The sequence below is a fragment of the Crinia signifera genome, chromosome 2, assembly GCF_055691185.1.
Source record: "Crinia signifera chromosome 2, ASM5569118v1, whole genome shotgun sequence".
Classification (NCBI taxonomy): Eukaryota; Metazoa; Chordata; class Amphibia; order Anura; family Myobatrachidae; genus Crinia; species Crinia signifera.
The window spans coordinates 152,627,808-152,650,967 of record NC_139218.1 but is presented as its reverse complement, the minus strand read 5'-3'; the positions used below and the strand labels follow the sequence as shown (position 1 = coordinate 152,650,967).

At 33.2% G+C, this 23,160-nt stretch overlaps 19 non-coding genes across 19 annotated transcripts; all 19 read right to left on the bottom strand.

The window, feature by feature from the left end:
- Nucleotides 1-700: 700 nt before the first annotated feature.
- TRNAI-AAU (transfer RNA isoleucine (anticodon AAU)) lies at nucleotides 701-774 on the bottom strand. The gene has a single exon. It is a non-coding gene; the product is annotated as a tRNA-Ile (tRNA).
- A 715-nt stretch (nucleotides 775-1,489) lies between these two features.
- Nucleotides 1,490-1,563, bottom strand: TRNAI-AAU (transfer RNA isoleucine (anticodon AAU)). Its single transcript has one exon. It is a non-coding gene; the product is annotated as a tRNA-Ile (tRNA).
- Nucleotides 1,564-3,114: 1,551 nt separating this feature from the next.
- TRNAI-AAU (transfer RNA isoleucine (anticodon AAU)) lies at nucleotides 3,115-3,188 on the bottom strand. Its single transcript has one exon. It is a non-coding gene; the product is annotated as a tRNA-Ile (tRNA).
- Nucleotides 3,189-3,903: 715 nt separating this feature from the next.
- TRNAI-AAU (transfer RNA isoleucine (anticodon AAU)) lies at nucleotides 3,904-3,977 on the bottom strand. Its single transcript has one exon. It is a non-coding gene; the product is annotated as a tRNA-Ile (tRNA).
- Nucleotides 3,978-4,738: 761 nt separating this feature from the next.
- TRNAI-AAU (transfer RNA isoleucine (anticodon AAU)) lies at nucleotides 4,739-4,812 on the bottom strand. The gene has a single exon. It is a non-coding gene; the product is annotated as a tRNA-Ile (tRNA).
- A 1,587-nt stretch (nucleotides 4,813-6,399) lies between these two features.
- On the bottom strand, nucleotides 6,400-6,473 carry TRNAI-AAU (transfer RNA isoleucine (anticodon AAU)). Its single transcript has one exon. It is a non-coding gene; the product is annotated as a tRNA-Ile (tRNA).
- A 1,551-nt stretch (nucleotides 6,474-8,024) lies between these two features.
- On the bottom strand, nucleotides 8,025-8,098 carry TRNAI-AAU (transfer RNA isoleucine (anticodon AAU)). Its single transcript has one exon. It is a non-coding gene; the product is annotated as a tRNA-Ile (tRNA).
- Nucleotides 8,099-11,309: 3,211 nt separating this feature from the next.
- Nucleotides 11,310-11,383, bottom strand: TRNAI-AAU (transfer RNA isoleucine (anticodon AAU)). The gene has a single exon. It is a non-coding gene; the product is annotated as a tRNA-Ile (tRNA).
- A 761-nt stretch (nucleotides 11,384-12,144) lies between these two features.
- Nucleotides 12,145-12,218, bottom strand: TRNAI-AAU (transfer RNA isoleucine (anticodon AAU)). The gene has a single exon. It is a non-coding gene; the product is annotated as a tRNA-Ile (tRNA).
- A 2,340-nt stretch (nucleotides 12,219-14,558) lies between these two features.
- TRNAI-AAU (transfer RNA isoleucine (anticodon AAU)) lies at nucleotides 14,559-14,632 on the bottom strand. The gene has a single exon. It is a non-coding gene; the product is annotated as a tRNA-Ile (tRNA).
- Nucleotides 14,633-15,347: 715 nt separating this feature from the next.
- Nucleotides 15,348-15,421, bottom strand: TRNAI-AAU (transfer RNA isoleucine (anticodon AAU)). The gene has a single exon. It is a non-coding gene; the product is annotated as a tRNA-Ile (tRNA).
- A 761-nt stretch (nucleotides 15,422-16,182) lies between these two features.
- Nucleotides 16,183-16,256, bottom strand: TRNAI-AAU (transfer RNA isoleucine (anticodon AAU)). Its single transcript has one exon. It is a non-coding gene; the product is annotated as a tRNA-Ile (tRNA).
- Nucleotides 16,257-16,971: 715 nt separating this feature from the next.
- Nucleotides 16,972-17,045, bottom strand: TRNAI-AAU (transfer RNA isoleucine (anticodon AAU)). The gene has a single exon. It is a non-coding gene; the product is annotated as a tRNA-Ile (tRNA).
- Nucleotides 17,046-17,806: 761 nt separating this feature from the next.
- TRNAI-AAU (transfer RNA isoleucine (anticodon AAU)) lies at nucleotides 17,807-17,880 on the bottom strand. The gene has a single exon. It is a non-coding gene; the product is annotated as a tRNA-Ile (tRNA).
- Nucleotides 17,881-18,595: 715 nt separating this feature from the next.
- On the bottom strand, nucleotides 18,596-18,669 carry TRNAI-AAU (transfer RNA isoleucine (anticodon AAU)). The gene has a single exon. It is a non-coding gene; the product is annotated as a tRNA-Ile (tRNA).
- Nucleotides 18,670-19,430: 761 nt separating this feature from the next.
- On the bottom strand, nucleotides 19,431-19,504 carry TRNAI-AAU (transfer RNA isoleucine (anticodon AAU)). The gene has a single exon. It is a non-coding gene; the product is annotated as a tRNA-Ile (tRNA).
- A 715-nt stretch (nucleotides 19,505-20,219) lies between these two features.
- Nucleotides 20,220-20,293, bottom strand: TRNAI-AAU (transfer RNA isoleucine (anticodon AAU)). Its single transcript has one exon. It is a non-coding gene; the product is annotated as a tRNA-Ile (tRNA).
- Nucleotides 20,294-21,008: 715 nt separating this feature from the next.
- TRNAI-AAU (transfer RNA isoleucine (anticodon AAU)) lies at nucleotides 21,009-21,082 on the bottom strand. The gene has a single exon. It is a non-coding gene; the product is annotated as a tRNA-Ile (tRNA).
- A 1,551-nt stretch (nucleotides 21,083-22,633) lies between these two features.
- TRNAI-AAU (transfer RNA isoleucine (anticodon AAU)) lies at nucleotides 22,634-22,707 on the bottom strand. Its single transcript has one exon. It is a non-coding gene; the product is annotated as a tRNA-Ile (tRNA).
- Between the last annotated feature and the right edge of the window lie 453 nt (nucleotides 22,708-23,160).

Here is a 23,160-nt window from a genome sequence, read left to right as displayed (position 1 = left end):
GAAAATCCAAAATGACAAATAAACTTCAAATCATTATATGTATTTTTTCTAAATGGTGATTTTTGTTGACAATCATTTTTTCTCCCTTCATACTTTTGCAAAAACGATAAATGAGGTCCCATTTTAAAGATTAAGTTACTTGCTTCAGATAAATTGTTAGTTAAGAATTGTATATGGTTTTGTTTCTTTAAAAATTGAAGTTGCAAATTGACTTTGTGCCCTACACTTCTTTCCCTGGATGTGTTGATACAGCATGGCAAAGAAGATCAGTTTTGCACAGCTTCTCGAAATGGCTACATATGAACCAGTTCTTCTTTCATCCTACTACAAACCACCAACCTCACTATAAAATGAATTGTATTTTATTTGCATGAAACATTTACGCATGGGCCACGTAGTAGATCATATATTGATTGAAAAGCATTTCTATTTTAAAGAAAAATCATAAAGCATAAAGTGCTTTGAAGTGTGGCATTGGTAATAGGGCTTTCATTTCTTCCTACAGTCCAAAGCAAAATAAAAATAGGGTGTAAAATACTATATATTTAAAGTATAATGGTAAAAGATCTACAATGTATTCAAGGCAGTTACTAGGATAATCACTATAGCCAATACTGATGATGAAGCCTAGTTTCCAAGCACTGTACTACAAGTTTAAATCCATTGTTGTCAATGATGTTGGGTCATCAAGAAAAACAAATGGCCAGTGTGGGGATCGAACCCAAGACCTTGGCGTTATTAGCACCACGCTCTAACCAACTGAGCTAACCGGCCACACTGTTTGATTGTGAAAATCCAAAATGACAAATAATCTTCAAATCATTATATGTATTATTTCTAAAAGGTGATTTTTGTTGACAATCATTTTTTCTCCCTTCATACTTTTGCAAAAACGATAAATGAGGTCCCATTTTAAAGATTAAGTTACTTGCTTCAGATAAATTGTTAGTTAAGAATTGTATATGGTTTTGTTTCTTTAAAAATTGAAGTTACAAATTGACTTTGTGCCCTACACTTCTTTCCCTGGATGTGTTGATACAGCATGGCAAAGAAGATCAGTTTTGCACAGCTTCTCGAAATGGCTACATATGACCCAGTTCTTCTTTCATCCTACTACAAACCACCAACCTCACTATAAAATTAATTGTATTTTATTTGCATGAAACATTTACGCATGGGCCACGTAGTAGATCATATATTGATTGAAAAGCATTTCTATTTTAAAGAAAAATCATAAAGCATAAAGTGCTTTGAAGTGTGGCATTGGTAATAGGGCTTTCATTTCTTCCTACAGTCCAAAGCAAAATAAAAATAGGGTTTAAAATACTATATATTTAAAGTATAATGGTAAAAGATCTACAATGTATTCAAGGCAGTTACTAGGATAATCACTATAGCCAATACTGATGATGAAGCCTAGTTTCCAAGCACTGTATTACAAGTTTAAATCCATTGTTGTCAATGATGTTGGGTCATCAAGATAAACAAATGGCCAGTGTGGGGATCGAACCCAAGACCTTGGCGTTATTAGCACCACGCTCTAACCAACTGAGCTAACCGGCCACACTCTTTGAATGCGAAAATCCAAAATGACAAATAATCTTCATATCATTATGTGTATTATTTCTAAAAGGTGATTTTTGTTGACAATAAATCATTATATGTATTATTTCTAAAAGGTGATTTTTGTTGACAATCATTTTTTCTCCCTTCATACTTTTGCAAAAATGATAAATGAGGTCCCATTTTAAAGATTAAGTTATTTGCTTCAGATACATTGTTAGTTAAGAATTGTATATGGTTTTGTTTCTTTAAAAATTGAAGTTACAAATTGACTTTGTGCCCTACACTTCTTTCCCTGGATGTGTTGATACAGCATGGCAAAGATGATCAGTTTTGCACAGCTTCTCAAAATGGCTACATATGAACCAGTTCTTCTTTCATCCTACTACAAACCACCAACCTCACTATAAAATGAATTGTATTTTATTTGCATGAAACATTTACGCATGGGCCACGTAGTAGATCATATATTGATTGAAAAGCATTTCTATTTTAAAGAAAAATCATAAAGCATAAAGTGCTTTGAAGTGTGGCATTGGTAATAGGGCTTTCATTTCTTCCTACAGTCCAAAGCAAAATAAAAATAGGGTGTAAAATACTATATATTTAAAGGATAATGGTAAAAGATCTACAATGTATTCAAGGCAGCTACAAGGGATAATCACTATAGCCAATACTGATGATGAAGCCTAGTTTCCAAGCACTGTACTACAAGTTTAAATCCATTGTTGTCAATGATGTTGGGTCATCAAGAAAAACAAATGGTCAGTGTGGGGATCGAACCCAAGACCTTGGCGTTATTAGCACCACGCTCTAACCAAATGAGCTAACCGGCCACACTATTTGAATGTGAAAATCCAAAATGACAAATAATCTTCAAATCATTATATGTATTTTTTCTAAATGGTGATTTTTGTTGACAATCATTTTTTCTCCCTTCATACTTTTGCAAAAACGATAAATGAGGTCCCATTTTAAAGATTAAGTTACTTGCTTCAGATAAATTGTTAGTTAAGAATTGTATATGGTTTTGTTTCTTTAAAAATTGAAGTTGCAAATTGACTTTGTGCCCTACACTTCTTTCCCTGGATGTGTTGATACAGCATGGCAAAGAAGATCAGTTTTGCACAGCTTCTCGAAATGGCTACATATGAACCAGTTCTTCTTTCATCCTACTACAAACCACCAACCTCACTATAAAATGAATTGTATTTTATTTGCATGAAACATTTACGCATGGGCCACGTAGTAGATCATATATTGATTGAAAAGCATTTCTATTTTAAAGAAAAATCATAAAGCATAAAGTGCTTTGAAGTGTGGCATTGGTAATAGGGCTTTCATTTCTTCCTACAGTCCAAAGCAAAATAAAAATAGGGTGTAAAATACTATATATTTAAAGTATAATGGTAAAAGATCTACAATGTATTCAAGGCAGTTACTAGGATAATCACTATAGCCAATACTGATGATGAAGCCTAGTTTCCAAGCACTGTACTACAAGTTTAAATCCATTGTTGTCAATGATGTTGGGTCATCAAGAAAAACAAATGGCCAGTGTGGGGATCGAACCCAAGACCTTGGCGTTATTAGCACCACGCTCTAACCAACTGAGCTAACCGGCCACACTGTTTGATTGTGAAAATCCAAAATGACAAATAATCTTCAAATCATTATATGTATTATTTCTAAAAGGTGATTTTTGTTGACAATCATTTTTTCTCCCTTCATACTTTTGCAAAAACGATAAATGAGGTCCCATTTTAAAGATTAAGTTACTTGCTTCAGATAAATTGTTAGTTAAGAATTGTATATGGTTTTGTTTCTTTAAAAATTGAAGTTACAAATTGACTTTGTGCCCTACACTTCTTTCCCTGGATGTGTTGATACAGCATGGCAAAGAAGATCAGTTTTGCACAGCTTCTCGAAATGGCTACATATGAACCAGTTCTTCTTTCATCCTACTACAAACCACCAACCTCACTATAAAATTAATTGTATTTTATTTGCATGAAACATTTACGCATGGGCCACGTAGTAGATCATATATTGATTGAAAAGCATTTCTATTTTAAAGAAAAATCATAAAGCATAAAGTGCTTTGAAGTGTGGCATTGGTAATAGGGCTTTCATTTCTTCCTACAGTCCAAAGCAAAATAAAAATAGGGTTTAAAATACTATATATTTAAAGTATAATGGTAAAAGATCTACAATGTATTCAAGGCAGTTACTAGGATAATCACTATAGCCAATACTGATGATGAAGCCTAGTTTCCAAGCACTGTACTACAAGTTTAAATCCATTGTTGTCAATGATGTTGGGTCATCAAGATAAACAAATGGCCAGTGTGGGGATCGAACCCAAGACCTTGGCGTTATTAGCACCACGCTCTAACCAACTGAGCTAACCGGCCACACTCTTTGAATGCGAAAATCCAAAATGACAAATAATCTTCATATCATTATGTGTATTATTTCTAAAAGGTGATTTTTGTTGACAATAAATCATTATATGTATTATTTCTAAAAGGTGATTTTTGTTGACAATCATTTTTTCTCCCTTCATTCCTTTACAAAAACGATAAATGAGGTCCCATTTTAAAGATTAAGTTACTTGCTTCAGATAAATTGTTTGTTAAGAATTGTATATGGTTTTGTTTCTTTAGAAATTGAAGTTACAAATTGACTTTGTGCCCTACACTTCTTTCCCTGGATGTGTTGATACAGCATGGCAAAGAAGATCAGTTTTGCACAGCTTCTCGAAATGGCTACATATGAACCAGTTCTTCTTTCATCCTACTACAAACCACCAACCTCACTATAAAATTAATTGTATTTTATTTGCATGAAACATTTACGCATGGGCCACGTAGTAGATCATATATTGATTGAAAAGCATTTCTATTTTAAAGAAAAATCATAAAGCATAAAGTGCTTTGAAGTGTGGCATTGGTAATAGGGCTTTCATTTCTTCCTACAGTCCAAAGAAAAATAAAAATAGGGTGTAAAATACTATATATTTAAAGTATAATGGTAAAAGATCTACAATGTATTCAAGGCAGTTACTAGGATAATCACTATAGCCAATACTGATGATGAAGCCTAGTTTCCAAGCACTGTACTACAAGTTTAAATCCATTGTTGTCAATGATGTTGGGTCATCAAGATAAACAAATGGCCAGTGTGGGGATCGAACCCAAGACCTTGGCGTTATTAGCACCACGCTCTAACCAACTGAGCTAACCGGCCACACTGTTTGAATGAGAAAAACCAAAATGACAAATAATCTTCAAATCATTATATGTATTATTTCTAAAATTTAATTTTTGTTGACAATCATTTTTTCTCCCTTCATACTTTTGCAAAAACGATAAATGAGGTCCCATTTTAAAGATTAAGTTATTTGCTTCAGATACATTGTTAGTTAAGAATTGTATATGGTTTTGTTTCTTTAAAAATTGAAGTTACAAATTGACTTTGTGCCCTACACTTCTTTCCCTGGATGTGTTGATACAGCATGGCAAAGAAGATCAGTTTTGCACAGCTTCTCGAAATGGCTACATATGACCCAGTTCTTCTTTCATCCTACTACAAACCACCAACCTCACTATAAAATTAATTGTATTTTATTTGCATGAAACATTTACGCATGGGCCACGTAGTAGATCATATATTGATTGAAAAGCATTTCTATTTTAAAGAAAAATCATAAAGCATAAAGTGCTTTGAAGTGTGGCATTGGTAATAGGGCTTTCATTTCTTCCTACAGTCCAAAGAAAAATAAAAATAGGGTGTAAAATACTATATATTTAAAGTATAATGGTAAAAGATCTACAATGTATTCAAGGCAGTTACTAGGATAATCGCTATAGCCAATACTGATGATGAAGCCTAGTTTCCAAGCACTGTACTACAAGTACTGTACTACAAGTACTCTAACCAACTGAGCTAACCGGCCACACTGTTTGATTGTGAAAATCCAAAATGACAAATAATCTTCAAATCATTATATGTATTATTTCTAAAAGGTGATTTTTGTTGACAATCATTTTTTCTCCCTTCATTCCTTTACAAAAACGATAAATGAGGTCCCATTTTAAAGATTAAGTTACTTGCTTCAGATAAATTGTTTGTTAAGAATTGTATATGGTTTTGTTTCTTTAGAAATTGAAGTTACAAATTGACTTTGTGCCCTACACTTCTTTCCCTGGATGTGTTGATACAGCATTGTTTGTTACAGCATTGTTTGTTACAGCATTTTAAAGATTAAGTTACTTGCTTCAGATAAATTGTTTGTTAAGAATTGTATATGGTTTTGTTTCTTTAGAAATTGAAGTTACAAATTGACTTTGTGCCCTACACTTCTTTCCCTGGATGTGTTGATACAGCATGGCAAAGAAGATCAGTTTTGCACAGCTTCTCGAAATGGCTACATATGAACCAGTTCTTCTTTCATCCTACTACAAACCACCAACCTCACTATAAAATTAATTGTATTTTATTTGCATGAAACATTTACGCATGGGCCACGTAGTAGATCATATATTGATTGAAAAGCATTTCTATTTTAAAGAAAAATCATAAAGCATAAAGTGCTTTGAAGTGTGGCATTGGTAATAGGGCTTTCATTTCTTCCTACAGTCCAAAGCAAAATAAAAATAGGGTTTAAAATACTATATATTTAAAGTATAATGGTAAAAGATCTACAATGTATTCAAGGCAGTTACTAGGATAATCACTATAGCCAATACTGATGATGAAGCCTAGTTTCCAAGCACTGTATTACAAGTTTAAATCCATTGTTGTCAATGATGTTGGGTCATCAAGATAAACAAATGGCCAGTGTGGGGATCGAACCCAAGACCTTGGCGTTATTAGCACCACGCTCTAACCAACTGAGCTAACCGGCCACACTCTTTGAATGCGAAAATCCAAAATGACAAATAATCTTCATATCATTATGTGTATTATTTCTAAAAGGTGATTTTTGTTGACAATAAATCATTATATGTATTATTTCTAAAAGGTGATTTTTGTTGACAATCATTTTTTCTCCCTTCATACTTTTGCAAAAATGATAAATGAGGTCCCATTTTAAAGATTAAGTTATTTGCTTCAGATACATTGTTAGTTAAGAATTGTATATGGTTTTGTTTCTTTAAAAATTGAAGTTACAAATTGACTTTGTGCCCTACACTTCTTTCCCTGGATGTGTTGATACAGCATGGCAAAGATGATCAGTTTTGCACAGCTTCTCAAAATGGCTACATATGAACCAGTTCTTCTTTCATCCTACTACAAACCACCAACCTCACTATAAAATGAATTGTATTTTATTTGCATGAAACATTTACGCATGGGCCACGTAGTAGATCATATATTGATTGAAAAGCATTTCTATTTTAAAGAAAAATCATAAAGCATAAAGTGCTTTGAAGTGTGGCATTGGTAATAGGGCTTTCATTTCTTCCTACAGTCCAAAGCAAAATAAAAATAGGGTGTAAAATACTATATATTTAAAGGATAATGGTAAAAGATCTACAATGTATTCAAGGCAGCTACAAGGGATAATCACTATAGCCAATACTGATGATGAAGCCTAGTTTCCAAGCACTGTACTACAAGTTTAAATCCATTGTTGTCAATGATGTTGGGTCATCAAGAAAAACAAATGGTCAGTGTGGGGATCGAACCCAAGACCTTGGCGTTATTAGCACCACGCTCTAACCAAATGAGCTAACCGGCCACACTATTTGAATGTGAAAATCCAAAATGACAAATAATCTTCAAATCATTATATGTATTTTTTCTAAATGGTGATTTTTGTTGACAATCATTTTTTCTCCCTTCATACTTTTGCAAAAACGATAAATGAGGTCCCATTTTAAAGATTAAGTTACTTGCTTCAGATAAATTGTTAGTTAAGAATTGTATATGGTTTTGTTTCTTTAAAAATTGAAGTTGCAAATTGACTTTGTGCCCTACACTTCTTTCCCTGGATGTGTTGATACAGCATGGCAGAGAAGATCAGTTTTGCACAGCTTCTCGAAATGGCTACATATGAACCAGTTCTTCTTTCATCCTACTACAAACCACCAACCTCACTATAAAATGAATTGTATTTTATTTGCATGAAACATTTACGCATGGGCCACGTAGTAGATCATATATTGATTGAAAAGCATTTCTATTTTAAAGAAAAATCATAAAGCATAAAGTGCTTTGAAGTGTGGCATTGGTAATAGGGCTTTCATTTCTTCCTACAGTCCAAAGCAAAATAAAAATAGGGTGTAAAATACTATATATTTAAAGTATAATGGTAAAAGATCTACAATGTATTCAAGGCAGTTACTAGGATAATCACTATAGCCAATACTGATGATGAAGCCTAGTTTCCAAGCACTGTACTACAAGTTTAAATCCATTGTTGTCAATGATGTTGGGTCATCAAGAAAAACAAATGGCCAGTGTGGGGATCGAACCCAAGACCTTGGCGTTATTAGCACCACGCTCTAACCAACTGAGCTAACCGGCCACACTGTTTGATTGTGAAAATCCAAAATGACAAATAATCTTCAAATCATTATATGTATTATTTCTAAAAGGTGATTTTTGTTGACAATCATTTTTTCTCCCTTCATACTTTTGCAAAAACGATAAATGAGGTCCCATTTTAAAGATTAAGTTACTTGCTTCAGATAAATTGTTAGTTAAGAATTGTATATGGTTTTGTTTCTTTAAAAATTGAAGTTACAAATTGACTTTGTGCCCTACACTTCTTTCCCTGGATGTGTTGATACAGCATGGCAAAGAAGATCAGTTTTGCACAGCTTCTCGAAATGGCTACATATGAACCAGTTCTTCTTTCATCCTACTACAAACCACCAACCTCACTATAAAATTAATTGTATTTTATTTGCATGAAACATTTACGCATGGGCCACGTAGTAGATCATATATTGATTGAAAAGCATTTCTATTTTAAAGAAAAATCATAAAGCATAAAGTGCTTTGAAGTGTGGCATTGGTAATAGGGCTTTCATTTCTTCCTACAGTCCAAAGCAAAATAAAAATAGGGTTTAAAATACTATATATTTAAAGTATAATGGTAAAAGATCTACAATGTATTCAAGGCAGTTACTAGGATAATCACTATAGCCAATACTGATGATGAAGCCTAGTTTCCAAGCACTGTACTACAAGTTTAAATCCATTGTTGTCAATGATGTTGGGTCATCAAGATAAACAAATGGCCAGTGTGGGGACCGAACCCAAGACCTTGGCGTTATTAGCACCACGCTCTAACCAACTGAGCTAACCGGCCACACTCTTTGAATGCGAAAATCCAAAATGACAAATAATCTTCATATCATTATGTGTATTATTTCTAAAAGGTGATTTTTGTTGACAATAAATCATTATATGTATTATTTCTAAAAGGTGATTTTTGTTGACAATCATTTTTTCTCCCTTCATTCCTTTACAAAAACGATAAATGAGGTCCCATTTTAAAGATTAAGTTACTTGCTTCAGATAAATTGTTTGTTAAGAATTGTATATGGTTTTGTTTCTTTAGAAATTGAAGTTACAAATTGACTTTGTGCCCTACACTTCTTTCCCTGGATGTGTTGATACAGCATGGCAAAGAAGATCAGTTTTGCACAGCTTCTCGAAATGGCTACATATGAACCAGTTCTTCTTTCATCCTACTACAAACCACCAACCTCACTATAAAATTAATTGTATTTTATTTGCATGAAACATTTACGCATGGGCCACGTAGTAGATCATATATTGATTGAAAAGCATTTCTATTTTAAAGAAAAATCATAAAGCATAAAGTGCTTTGAAGTGTGGCATTGGTAATAGGGCTTTCATTTCTTCCTACAGTCCAAAGAAAAATAAAAATAGGGTGTAAAATACTATATATTTAAAGTATAATGGTAAAAGATCTACAATGTATTCAAGGCAGTTACTAGGATAATCACTATAGCCAATACTGATGATGAAGCCTAGTTTCCAAGCACTGTACTACAAGTTTAAATCCATTGTTGTCAATGATGTTGGGTCATCAAGATAAACAAATGGCCAGTGTGGGGATCGAACACAAGACCTTGGCGTTATTAGCACCACGCTCTAACCAACTGAGCTAACCGGCCACACTGTTTGAATGAGAAAAACCAAAATGACAAATAATCTTCAAATCATTATATGTATTATTTCTAAAATTTAATTTTTGTTGACAATCATTTTTTCTCCCTTCATACTTTTGCAAAAACGATAAATGAGGTCCCATTTTAAAGATTAAGTTATTTGCTTCAGATACATTGTTAGTTAAGAATTGTATATGGTTTTGTTTCTTTAAAAATTGAAGTTACAAATTGACTTTGTGCCCTACACTTCTTTCCCTGGATGTGTTGATACAGCATGGCAAAGAAGATCAGTTTTGCACAGCTTCTCGAAATGGCTACATATGACCCAGTTCTTCTTTCATCCTACTACAAACCACCAACCTCACTATAAAATTAATTGTATTTTATTTGCATGAAACATTTACGCATGGGCCACGTAGTAGATCATATATTGATTGAAAAGCATTTCTATTTTAAAGAAAAATCATAAAGCATAAAGTGCTTTGAAGTGTGGCATTGGTAATAGGGCTTTCATTTCTTCCTACAGTCCAAAGAAAAATAAAAATAGGGTGTAAAATACTATATATTTAAAGTATAATGGTAAAAGATCTACAATGTATTCAAGGCAGTTACTAGGATAATCGCTATAGCCAATACTGATGATGAAGCCTAGTTTCCAAGCACTGTACTACAAGTACTGTACTACAAGTACTCTAACCAACTGAGCTAACCGGCCACACTGTTTGATTGTGAAAATCCAAAATGACAAATAATCTTCAAATCATTATATGTATTATTTCTAAAAGGTGATTTTTGTTGACAATCATTTTTTCTCCCTTCATTCCTTTACAAAAACGATAAATGAGGTCCCATTTTAAAGATTAAGTTACTTGCTTCAGATAAATTGTTTGTTAAGAATTGTATATGGTTTTGTTTCTTTAGAAATTGAAGTTACAAATTGACTTTGTGCCCTACACTTCTTTCCCTGGATGTGTTGATACAGCATTGTTTGTTACAGCATTGTTTGTTACAGCATTTTAAAGATTAAGTTACTTGCTTCAGATAAATTGTTTGTTAAGAATTGTATATGGTTTTGTTTCTTTAGAAATTGAAGTTACAAATTGACTTTGTGCCCTACACTTCTTTCCCTGGATGTGTTGATACAGCATGGCAAAGAAGATCAGTTTTGCACAGCTTCTCGAAATGGCTACATATGAACCAGTTCTTCTTTCATCCTACTACAAACCACCAACCTCACTATAAAATTAATTGTATTTTATTTGCATGAAACATTTACGCATGGGCCACGTAGTAGATCATATATTGATTGAAAAGCATTTCTATTTTAAAGAAAAATCATAAAGCATAAAGTGCTTTGAAGTGTGGCATTGGTAATAGGGCTTTCATTTCTTCCTACAGTCCAAAGCAAAATAAAAATAGGGTTTAAAATACTATATATTTAAAGTATAATGGTAAAAGATCTACAATGTATTCAAGGCAGTTACTAGGATAATCACTATAGCCAATACTGATGATGAAGCCTAGTTTCCAAGCACTGTATTACAAGTTTAAATCCATTGTTGTCAATGATGTTGGGTCATCAAGATAAACAAATGGCCAGTGTGGGGATCGAACCCAAGACCTTGGCGTTATTAGCACCACGCTCTAACCAACTGAGCTAACCGGCCACACTCTTTGAATGCGAAAATCCAAAATGACAAATAATCTTCATATCATTATGTGTATTATTTCTAAAAGGTGATTTTTGTTGACAATAAATCATTATATGTATTATTTCTAAAAGGTGATTTTTGTTGACAATCATTTTTTCTCCCTTCATACTTTTGCAAAAACGATAAATGAGGTCCCATTTTAAAGATTAAGTTACTTGCTTCAGATACATTGTTAGTTAAGAATTGTATATGGTTTTGTTTCTTTAAAAATTGAAGTTACAAATTGACTTTGTGCCCTACACTTCTTTCCCTGGATGTGTTGATACAGCATGGCAAAGATGATCAGTTTTGCACAGCTTCTCAAAATGGCTACATATGAACCAGTTCTTCTTTCATCCTACTACAAACCACCAACCTCACTATAAAATGAATTGTATTTTATTTGCATGAAACATTTACGCATGGGCCACGTAGTAGATCATATATTGATTGAAAAGCATTTATATTTTAAAGAAAAATCATAAAGCATAAAGTGCTTTGAAGTGTGGCATTGGTAATAGGGCTTTCATTTCTTCCTACAGTCCAAAGCAAAATAAAAATAGGGTGTAAAATACTATATATTTAAAGTATAATGGTAAAAGATTTACAATGTATTCAAGGCAGTTACTAGGATAATCACTATAGCCAATACTGATGATGAAGCCTAGTTTCCAAGCACTGTACTACAAGTTTAAATCCATTGTTGTCAATGATGTTGGGTCATCAAGAAAAACAAATGGCCAGTGTGGGGATCGAACCCAAGACCTTGGCGTTATTAGCACCACGCTCTAACCAACTGAGCTAACCGGCCACACTGTTTGATTGTGAAAATCCAAAATGACAAATAATCTTCAAATCATTATATGTATTATTTCTAAAAGGTGATTTTTGTTGACAATCATTTTTTCTCCCTTCATTCCTTTACAAAAACGATAAATGAGGTCCCATTTTAAAGATTAAGTTATTTGCTTCAGATACATTGTTAGTTAAGAATTGTATATGGTTTTGTTTCTTTAAAAATTGAAGTTACAAATTGACTTTGTGCCCTACACTTCTTTCCCTGGATGTGTTGATACAGCATGGCAAAGAAGATCAGTTTTGCACAGCTTCTCGAAATGGCTACATATGACCCAGTTCTTCTTTCATCCTACTACAAACCACCAACCTCACTATAAAATTAATTGTATTTTATTTGCATGAAACATTTACGCATGGGCCACGTAGTAGATCATATATTGATTGAAAAGCATTTCTATTTTAAAGAAAAATCATAAAGCATAAAGTGCTTTGAAGTGTGGCATTGGTAATAGGGCTTTCATTTCTTCCTACAGTCCAAAGCAAAATAAAAATAGGGTTTAAAATACTATATATTTAAAGTATAATGGTAAAAGATCTACAATGTATTCAAGGCAGTTACTAGGATAATCACTATAGCCAATACTGATGATGAAGCCTAGTTTCCAAGCACTGTACTACAAGTTTAAATCCATTGTTGTCAATGATGTTGGGTCATCAAGATAAACAAATGGCCAGCGTGGGGATCAAACCCAAGACCTTGGCGTTATTAGCACCACGCGCTAACCAACTGAGCTAACCGGCCACACTCTTTGAATGCGAAAATCCAAAATAACAAATAATCTTCAAATCATTATGTGTATTATTTCTAAAAGGTGATTTTTGTTGACAATAAATCATTATATGTATTATTTCTAAAAGGTGATTTTTGTTGACAATCATTTTTTCTCCCTTCATACTTTTGCAAAAATGATAAATGAGGTCCCATTTTAAAGATTAAGTTATTTGCTTCAGATACATTGTTAGTTAAGAATTGTATATGGTTTTGTTTCTTTAAAAATTGAAGTTACAAATTGACTTTGTGCCCTACACTTCTTTCCCTGGATGTGTTGATACAGCATGGCAAAGATGATCAGTTTTGCACAGCTTCTCAAAATGGCTACATATGAACCAGTTCTTCTTTCATCCTACTACAAACCACCAACCTCACTATAAAATGAATTGTATTTTATTTGCATGAAACATTTACGCATGGGCCACGTAGTAGATCATATATTGATTGAAAAGCATTTCTATTTTAAAGAAAAATCATAAAGCATAAAGTGCTTTGAAGTGTGGCATTGGTAATAGGGCTTTCATTTCTTCCTACAGTCCAAAGCAAAATAAAAATAGGGTGTAAAATACTATATATTTAAAGGATAATGGTAAAAGATCTACAATGTATTCAAGGCAGCTACAAGGGATAATCACTATAGCCAATACTGATGATGAAGCCTAGTTTCCAAGCACTGTACTACAAGTTTAAATCCATTGTTGTCAATGATGTTGGGTCATCAAGAAAAACAAATGGTCAGTGTGGGGATCGAACCCAAGACCTTGGCGTTATTAGCACCACGCTCTAACCAAATGAGCTAACCGGCCACACTATTTGAATGTGAAAATCCAAAATGACAAATAATCTTCAAATCATTATATGTATTTTTTCTAAATGGTGATTTTTGTTGACAATCATTTTTTCTCCCTTCATACTTTTGCAAAAACGATAAATGAGGTCCCATTTTAAAGATTAAGTTACTTGCTTCAGATAAATTGTTAGTTAAGAATTGTATATGGTTTTGTTTCTTTAAAAATTGAAGTTGCAAATTGACTTTGTGCCCTACACTTCTTTCCCTGGATGTGTTGATACAGCATGGCAAAGAAGATCAGTTTTGCACAGCTTCTCGAAATGGCTACATATGAACCAGTTCTTCTTTCATCCTACTACAAACCACCAACCTCACTATAAAATGAATTGTATTTTATTTGCATGAAACATTTACGCATGGGCCACGTAGTCGATCATATATTGATTGAAAAGCATTTCTATTTTAAAGAAAAATCATAAAGCATAAAGTGCTTTGAAGTGTGGCATTGGTAATAGGGCTTTCATTTCTTCCTACAGTCCAAAGCAAAATAAAAATAGGGTGTAAAATACTATATATTTAAAGTATAATGGTAAAAGATCTACAATGTATTCAAGGCAGTTACTAGGATAATCACTATAGCCAATACTGATGATGAAGCCTAGTTTCCAAGCACTGTACTACAAGTTTAAATCCATTGTTGTCAATGATGTTGGGTCATCAAGAAAAACAAATGGCCAGTGTGGGGATCGAACCCAAGACCTTGGCGTTATTAGCACCACGCTCTAACCAACTGAGCTAACCGGCCACACTGTTTGATTGTGAAAATCCAAAATGACAAATAATCTTCAAATCATTATATGTATTATTTCTAAAAGGTGATTTTTGTTGACAATCATTTTTTCTCCCTTCATACTTTTGCAAAAACGATAAATGAGGTCCCATTTTAAAGATTAAGTTACTTGCTTCAGATAAATTGTTAGTTAAGAATTGTATATGGTTTTGTTTCTTTAAAAATTGAAGTTACAAATTGACTTTGTGCCCTACACTTCTTTCCCTGGATGTGTTGATACAGCATGGCAAAGAAGATCAGTTTTGCACAGCTTCTCGAAATGGCTACATATGAACCAGTTCTTCTTTCATCCTACTACAAACCACCAACCTCACTATAAAATTAATTGTATTTTATTTGCATGAAACATTTACGCATGGGCCACGTAGTAGATCATATATTGATTGAAAAGCATTTCTATTTTAAAGAAAAATCATAAAGCATAAAGTGCTTTGAAGTGTGGCATTGGTAATAGGGCTTTCATTTCTTCCTACAGTCCAAAGCAAAATAAAAATAGGGTTTAAAATACTATATATTTAAAGTATAATGGTAAAAGATCTACAATGTATTCAAGGCAGTTACTAGGATAATCACTATAGCCAATACTGATGATGAAGCCTAGTTTCCAAGCACTGTACTACAAGTTTAAATCCATTGTTGTCAATGATGTTGGGTCATCAAGATAAACAAATGGCCAGTGTGGGGATCGAACCCAAGACCTTGGCGTTATTAGCACCACGCTCTAACCAACTGAGCTAACCGGCCACACTCTTTGAATGCGAAAATCCAAAATGACAAATAATCTTCATATCATTATGTGTATTATTTCTAAAAGGTGATTTTTGTTGACAATAAATCATTATATGTATTATTTCTAAAAGGTGATTTTTGTTGACAATCATTTTTTCTCCCTTCATACTTTTGCAAAAACGATAAATGAGGTCCCATTTTAAAGATTAAGTTACTTGCTTCAGATACATTGTTAGTTAAGAATTGTATATGGTTTTGTTTCTTTAAAAATTGAAGTTACAAATTGACTTTGTGCCCTACACTTCTTTCCCTGGATGTGTTGATACAGCATGGCAAAGATGATCAGTTTTGCACAGCTTCTCAAAATGGCTACATATGAACCAGTTCTTCTTTCATCCTACTACAAACCACCAACCTCACTATAAAATGAATTGTATTTTATTTGCATGAAACATTTACGCATGGGCCACGTAGTAGATCATATATTGATTGAAAAGCATTTATATTTTAAAGAAAAATCATAAAGCATAAAGTGCTTTGAAGTGTGGCATTGGTAATAGGGCTTTCATTTCTTCCTACAGTCCAAAGCAAAATAAAAATAGGGTGTAAAATACTATATATTTAAAGTATAATGGTAAAAGATTTACAATGTATTCAAGGCAGTTACTAGGATAATCACTATAGCCAATACTGATGATGAAGCCTAGTTTCCAAGCACTGTACTACAAGTTTAAATCCATTGTTGTCAATGATGTTGGGTCATCAAGAAAAACAAATGGCCAGTGTGGGGATCGAACCCAAGACCTTGGCGTTATTAGCACCACGCTCTAACCAACTGAGCTAACCGGCCACACTGTTTGATTGTGAAAATCCAAAATGACAAATAATCTTCAAATCATTATATGTATTATTTCTAAAAGGTGATTTTTGTTGACAATCATTTTTTCTCCCTTCATTCCTTTACAAAAACGATAAATGAGGTCCCATTTTAAAGATTAAGTTACTTGCTTCAGATAAATTGTTTGTTAAGAATTGTATATGGTTTTGTTTCTTTAGAAATTGAAGTTACAAATTGACTTTGTGCCCTACACTTCTTTCCCTGGATGTGTTGATACAGCATGGCAAAGAAGATCAGTTTTGCACAGCTTCTCGAAATGGCTACATATGAACCAGTTCTTCTTTCATCCTACTACAAACCACCAACCTCACTATAAAATTAATTGTATTTTATTTGCATGAAACATTTACGCATGGGCCACGTAGTAGATCATATATTGATTGAAAAGCATTTCTATTTTAAAGAAAAATCATAAAGCATAAAGTGCTTTGAAGTGTGGCATTGGTAATAGGGCTTTCATTTCTTCCTACAGTCCAAAGAAAAATAAAAATAGGGTGTAAAATACTATATATTTAAAGTATAATGGTAAAAGATCTACAATGTATTCAAGGCAGTTACTAGGATAATCGCTATAGCCAATACTGATGATGAAGCCTAGTTTCCAAGCACTGTACTACAAGTTTAAATCCATTGTTGTCAATGATGTTGGGTCATCAAGATAAACAAATGGCCAGTGTGGGGATCGAACCCAAGACCTTGGCGTTATTAGCACCACGCTCTAACCAACTGAGCTAACCGGCCACACTCTTTGAAGGCGAAAATCCAAAATGACAAATAATCTTCATATCATTATGTGTATTATTTCTAAAAGGTGATTTTTGTTGACAATAAATCATTATATGTATTATTTCTAAAAGGTGATTTTTGTTGACAATCATTTTTTCTCCCTTCATACTTTTGCAAAAACGATAAATGAGGTCCCATTTTAAAGATTAAGTTATTTGCTTCAGATACATTGTTAGTTAAGAATTGTATATGGTTTTGTTTCTTTAAAAATTGAAGTTACAAATTGACGTTGTGCCCTACACTTCTTTCCCTGGATGTGTTGATACAGCATGGCAAAGAAGATCAGTTTTGCACAGCTTCTCGAAATGGCTACATATGAACCAGTTCTTCTTTCATCCTACTACAAACCACCAACCTCACTATAAAATGAATTGTATTTTATTTGCATGAAACATTTACGCATGGGCCACGTAGTAGATCATATATTGATTGAAAAGCATTTCTATTTTAAAGAAAAATCATAAAGCATAAAGTGCTTTGAAGTGTGGCATTGGTAATAGGGCTTTCATTTCTTCCTACAGTCCAAAGCAAAATAAAAATAGGGTGTAAAATACTATATATTTAAAGTATAATGGTAAAAGATCTACAATGTATTCAAGGCAGTTACTAGGATAATCACTATAGCCAATACTGATGATGAAGCCTAGTTTCCAAGCACTGTACTACAAGTTTAAATCCATTGTTGTCAATGATGTTGGGTCATCAAGAAAAACAAATGGCCAGTGTGGGGATCGAACCCAAGACCTTGGCGTTATTAGCACCACGCTCTAACCAACTGAGCTAACCGGCCACACTGTTTTATTGTGAAAATCCAAAATGACAAATAATCTTCAAATCATTATATGTATTATTTCTAAAAGGTGATTTTTGTTGACAATCATTTTTTCTCCCTTCATACTTTTGCAAAAACGATAAATGAGGTCCCATTTTAAAGATTAAGTTACTTGCTTCAGATAAATTGTTAGTTAAGAATTGTATATGGTTTTGTTTCTTTAAAAATTGAAGTTACAAATTGACTTTGTGCCCTACACTTCTTTCCCTGGATGTGTTGATACAGCATGGCAAAGAAGATCAGTTTTGCACAGCTTCTCGAAATGGCTACATATGAACCAGTTCTTCTTTCATCCTACTACAAACCACCAACCTCACTATAAAATTAATTGTATTTTATTTGCATGAAACATTTACGCATGGGCCACGTAGTAGATCATATATTGATTGAAAAGCATTTCTATTTTAAAGAAAAATCATAAAGCATAAAGTGCTTTGAAGTGTGGCATTGGTAATAGGGCTTTCATTTCTTCCTACAGTCCAAAGCAAAATAAAAATAGGGTTTAAAATACTATATATTTAAAGTATAATGGTAAAAGATCTACAATGTATTCAAGGCAGTTACTAGGATAATCACTATAGCCAATACTGATGATGAAGCCTAGTTTCCAAGCACTGTACTACAAGTTTAAATCCATTGTTGTCAATGATGTTGGGTCATCAAGATAAACAAATGGCCAGTGTGGGGATCGAACCCAAGACCTTGGCGTTATTAGCACCACGCTCTAACCAACTGAGCTAACCGGCCACACTCTTTGAATGCGAAAATCCAAAATGACAAATAATCTTCATATCATTATGTGTATTATTTCTAAAAGGTGATTTTTGTTGACAATAAATCATTATATGTATTATTTCTAAAAGGTGATTTTTGTTGACAATCATTTTTTCTCCCTTCATACTTTTGCAAAAACGATAAATGAGGTCCCATTTTAAAGATTAAGTTACTTGCTTCAGATACATTGTTAGTTAAGAATTGTATATGGTTTTGTTTCTTTAAAAATTGAAGTTACAAATTGACTTTGTGCCCTACACTTCTTTCCCTGGATGTGTTGATACAGCATGGCAAAGATGATCAGTTTTGCACAGCTTCTCAAAATGGCTACATATGAACCAGTTCTTCTTTCATCCTACTACAAACCACCAACCTCACTATAAAATGAATTGTATTTTATTTGCATGAAACATTTACGCATGGGCCACGTAGTAGATCATATATTGATTGAAAAGCATTTATATTTTAAAGAAAAATCATAAAGCATAAAGTGCTTTGAAGTGTGGCATTGGTAATAGGGCTTTCATTTCTTCCTACAGTCCAAAGCAAAATAAAAATAGGGTGTAAAATACTATATATTTAAAGTATAATGGTAAAAGATTTACAATGTATTCAAGGCAGTTACTAGGATAATCACTATAGCCAATACTGATGATGAAGCCTAGTTTCCAAGCACTGTACTACAAGTTTAAATCCATTGTTGTCAATGATGTTGGGTCATCAAGAAAAACAAATGGCCAGTGTGGGGATCGAACCCAAGACCTTGGCGTTATTAGCACCACGCTCTAACCAACTGAGCTAACCGGCCACACTGTTTGATTGTGAAAATCCAAAATGACAAATAATCTTCAAATCATTATATGTATTATTTCTAAAAGGTGATTTTTGTTGACAATCATTTTTTCTCCCTTCATTCCTTTACAAAAACGATAAATGAGGTCCCATTTTAAAGATTAAGTTACTTGCTTCAGATAAATTGTTTGTTAAGAATTGTATATGGTTTTGTTTCTTTAGAAATTGAAGTTACAAATTGACTTTGTGCCCTACACTTCTTTCCCTTGATGTGTTGATACAGCATGGCAAAGAAGATCAGTTTTGCACAGCTTCTCGAAATGGCTACATATGAACCAGTTCTTCTTTCATCCTACTACAAACCACCAACCTCACTATAAAATTAATTGTATTTTATTTGCATGAAACATTTACGCATGGGCCACGTAGTAGATCATATATTGATTGAAAAGCATTTCTATTTTAAAGAAAAATCATAAAGCATATAGTGCTTTGAAGTGTGGCATTGGTAATAGGGCTTTCATTTCTTCCTACAGTCCAAAGAAAAATAAAAATAGGGTGTAAAATACTATATATTTAAAGTATAATGGTAAAAGATCTACAATGTATTCAAGGCAGTTACTAGGATAATCACTATAGCCAATACTGATGATGAAGCCTAGTTTCCAAGCACTGTACTACAAGTTTAAATCCATTGTTGTCAATGATGTTGGGTCATCAAGATAAACAAATGGCCAGTGTGGGGATCGAACCCAAGACCTTGGCGTTATTAGCACCACGCTCTAACCAACTGAGCTAACCGGCCACACTGTTTGAATGAGAAAAACCAAAATGACAAATAATCTTCAAATCATTATATGTATTATTTCTAAAATTTGATTTTTGTTGACAATCATTTTTTCTCCCTTCATACTTTTGCAAAAACGATAAATGAGGTCCCATTTTAAAGATTAAGTTATTTGCTTCAGATACATTGTTAGTTAAGAATTGTATATGGTTTTGTTTCTTTAAAAATTGAAGTTACAAATTGACTTTGTGCCCTACACTTCTTTCCCTGGATGTGTTGATACAGCATGGCAAAGAAGATCAGTTTTGCACAGCTTCTCGAAATGGCTACATATGACCCAGTTCTTCTTTCATCCTACTACAAACCACCAACCTCACTATAAAATTAATTGTATTTTATTTGCATGAAACATTTACGCATGGGCCACGTAGTAGATCATATATTGATTGAAAAGCATTTCTATTTTAAAGAAAAATCATAAAGCATAAAGTGCTTTGAAGTGTGGCATTGGTAATAGGGCTTTCATTTCTTCCTACAGTCCAAAGCAAAATAAAAATAGGGTTTAAAATACTATATATTTAAAGTATAATGGTAAAAGATCTACAATGTATTCAAGGCAGTTACTAGGATAATCACTATAGCCAATACTGATGATGAAGCCTAGTTTCCAAGCACTGTACTACAAGTTTAAATCCATTGTTGTCAATGATGTTGGGTCATCAAGAAAAACAAATGGCCAGTGTGGGGATCGAACCCAAGACCTTGGCGTTATTAGCACCACGCTCTAACCAACTGAGCTAACCGGCCACACTCTTTGAATTCGAAAATCCAAAATGACAAATAATCTTCAAATCATTATGTGTATTATTTCTAAAAGGTGATTTTTGTTGACAATAAATCATTATATGTATTATTTCTAAAAGGTGATTTTTGTTGACAATCATTTTTTCTCCCTTCATACTTTTGCAAAAATGATAAATGAGGTCCCATTTTAAAGATTAAGTTATTTGCTTCAGATACATTGTTAGTTAAGAATTGTATATGGTTTTGTTTCTTTAAAAATTGAAGTTACAAATTGACTTTGTGCCCTACACTTCTTTCCCTGGATGTGTTGATACAGCATGGCAAAGATGATCAGTTTTGCACAGCTTCTCAAAATGGCTACATATGAACCAGTTCTTCTTTCATCCTACTACAAACCACCAACCTCACTATAAAATGAATTGTATTTTATTTGCATGAAACATTTACGCATGGGCCACGTAGTAGATCATATATTGATTGAAAAGCATTTCTATTTTAAAGAAAAATCATAAAGCATAAAGTGCTTTGAAGTGTGGCATTGGTAATAGGGCTTTCATTTCTTCCTACAGTCCAAAGCAAAATAAAAATAGGGTGTAAAATACTATATATTTAAAGGATAATGGTAAAAGATCTACAATGTATTCAAGGCAGCTACAAGGGATAATCACTATAGCCAATACTGATGATGAAGCCTAGTTTCCAAGCACTGTACTACAAGTTTAAATCCATTGTTGTCAATGATGTTGGGTCATCAAGAAAAACAAATGGTCAGTGTGGGGATCGAACCCAAGACCTTGGAGTTATTAGCACCACGCTCTAACCAACTGAGCTAACCAGCCACACTATTTGAATGTGAAAATCCAAAATGACAAATAATCTTCAAATCATTATATGTATTTTTTCTAAATGGTGATTTTTGTTGACAATCATTTTTTCTCCCTTCATACTTTTGCAAAAACGATAAATGAGGTCCCATTTTAAAGATTAAGTTACTTGCTTCAGATAAATTGTTAGTTAAGAATTGTATATGGTTTTGTTTCTTTAAAAATTGAAGTTGCAAATTGACTTTGTGCCCTACACTTCTTTCCCTGGATGTGTTGATACAGCATGGCAAAGAAGATCAGTTTTGCACAGCTTCTCGAAATGGCTACATATGAACCAGTTCTTCTTTCATCCTACTACAAACCACCAACCTCACTATAAAATGAATTGTATTTTATTTGCATGAAACATTTACGCATGGGCCACGTAGTAGATCATATATTGATTGAAAAGCATTTCTATTTTAAAGAAAAATCATAAAGCATAAAGTGCTTTGAAGTGTGGCATTGGTAATAGGGCTTTCATTTCTTCCTACAGTCCAAAGCAAAATAAAAATAGGGTGTAAAATACTATATATTTAAAGTATAATGGTAAAAGATCTACAATGTATTCAAGGCAGTTACTAGGATAATCACTATAGCCAATACTGATGATGAAGCCTAGTTTCCAAGCACTGTACTACAAGTTTAAATCCATTGTTGTCAATGATGTTGGGTCATCAAGAAAAACAAATGGCCAGTGTGGGGATCGAACCCAAGACCTTGGCGTTATTAGCACCACGCTCTAACCAACTGAGCTAACCGGCCACACTGTTTGATTGTGAAAATCCAAAATGACAAATAATCTTCAAATCATTATATGTATTATTTCTAAAAGGTGATTTTTGTTGACAATCATTTTTTCTCCCTTCATTCCTTTACAAAAACGATAAATGAGGTCCCATTTTAAAGATTAAGTTACTTGCTTCAGATAAATTGTTTGTTAAGAATTGTATATGGTTTTGTTTCTTTAAAAATTGAAGTTACAAATTGACTTTGTGCCCTACACTTCTTTCCCTGGATGTGTTGATACAGCATGGCAAAGAAGATCAGTTTTGCACAGCTTCTCGAAATGGCTACATATGAACCAGTTCTTCTTTCATCCTACTACAAACCACCAACCTCACTATAAAATTAATTGTATTTTATTTGCATGAAACATTTACGCATGGGCCACGTAGTAGATCATATATTGATTGAAAAGCATTTCTATTTTAAAGA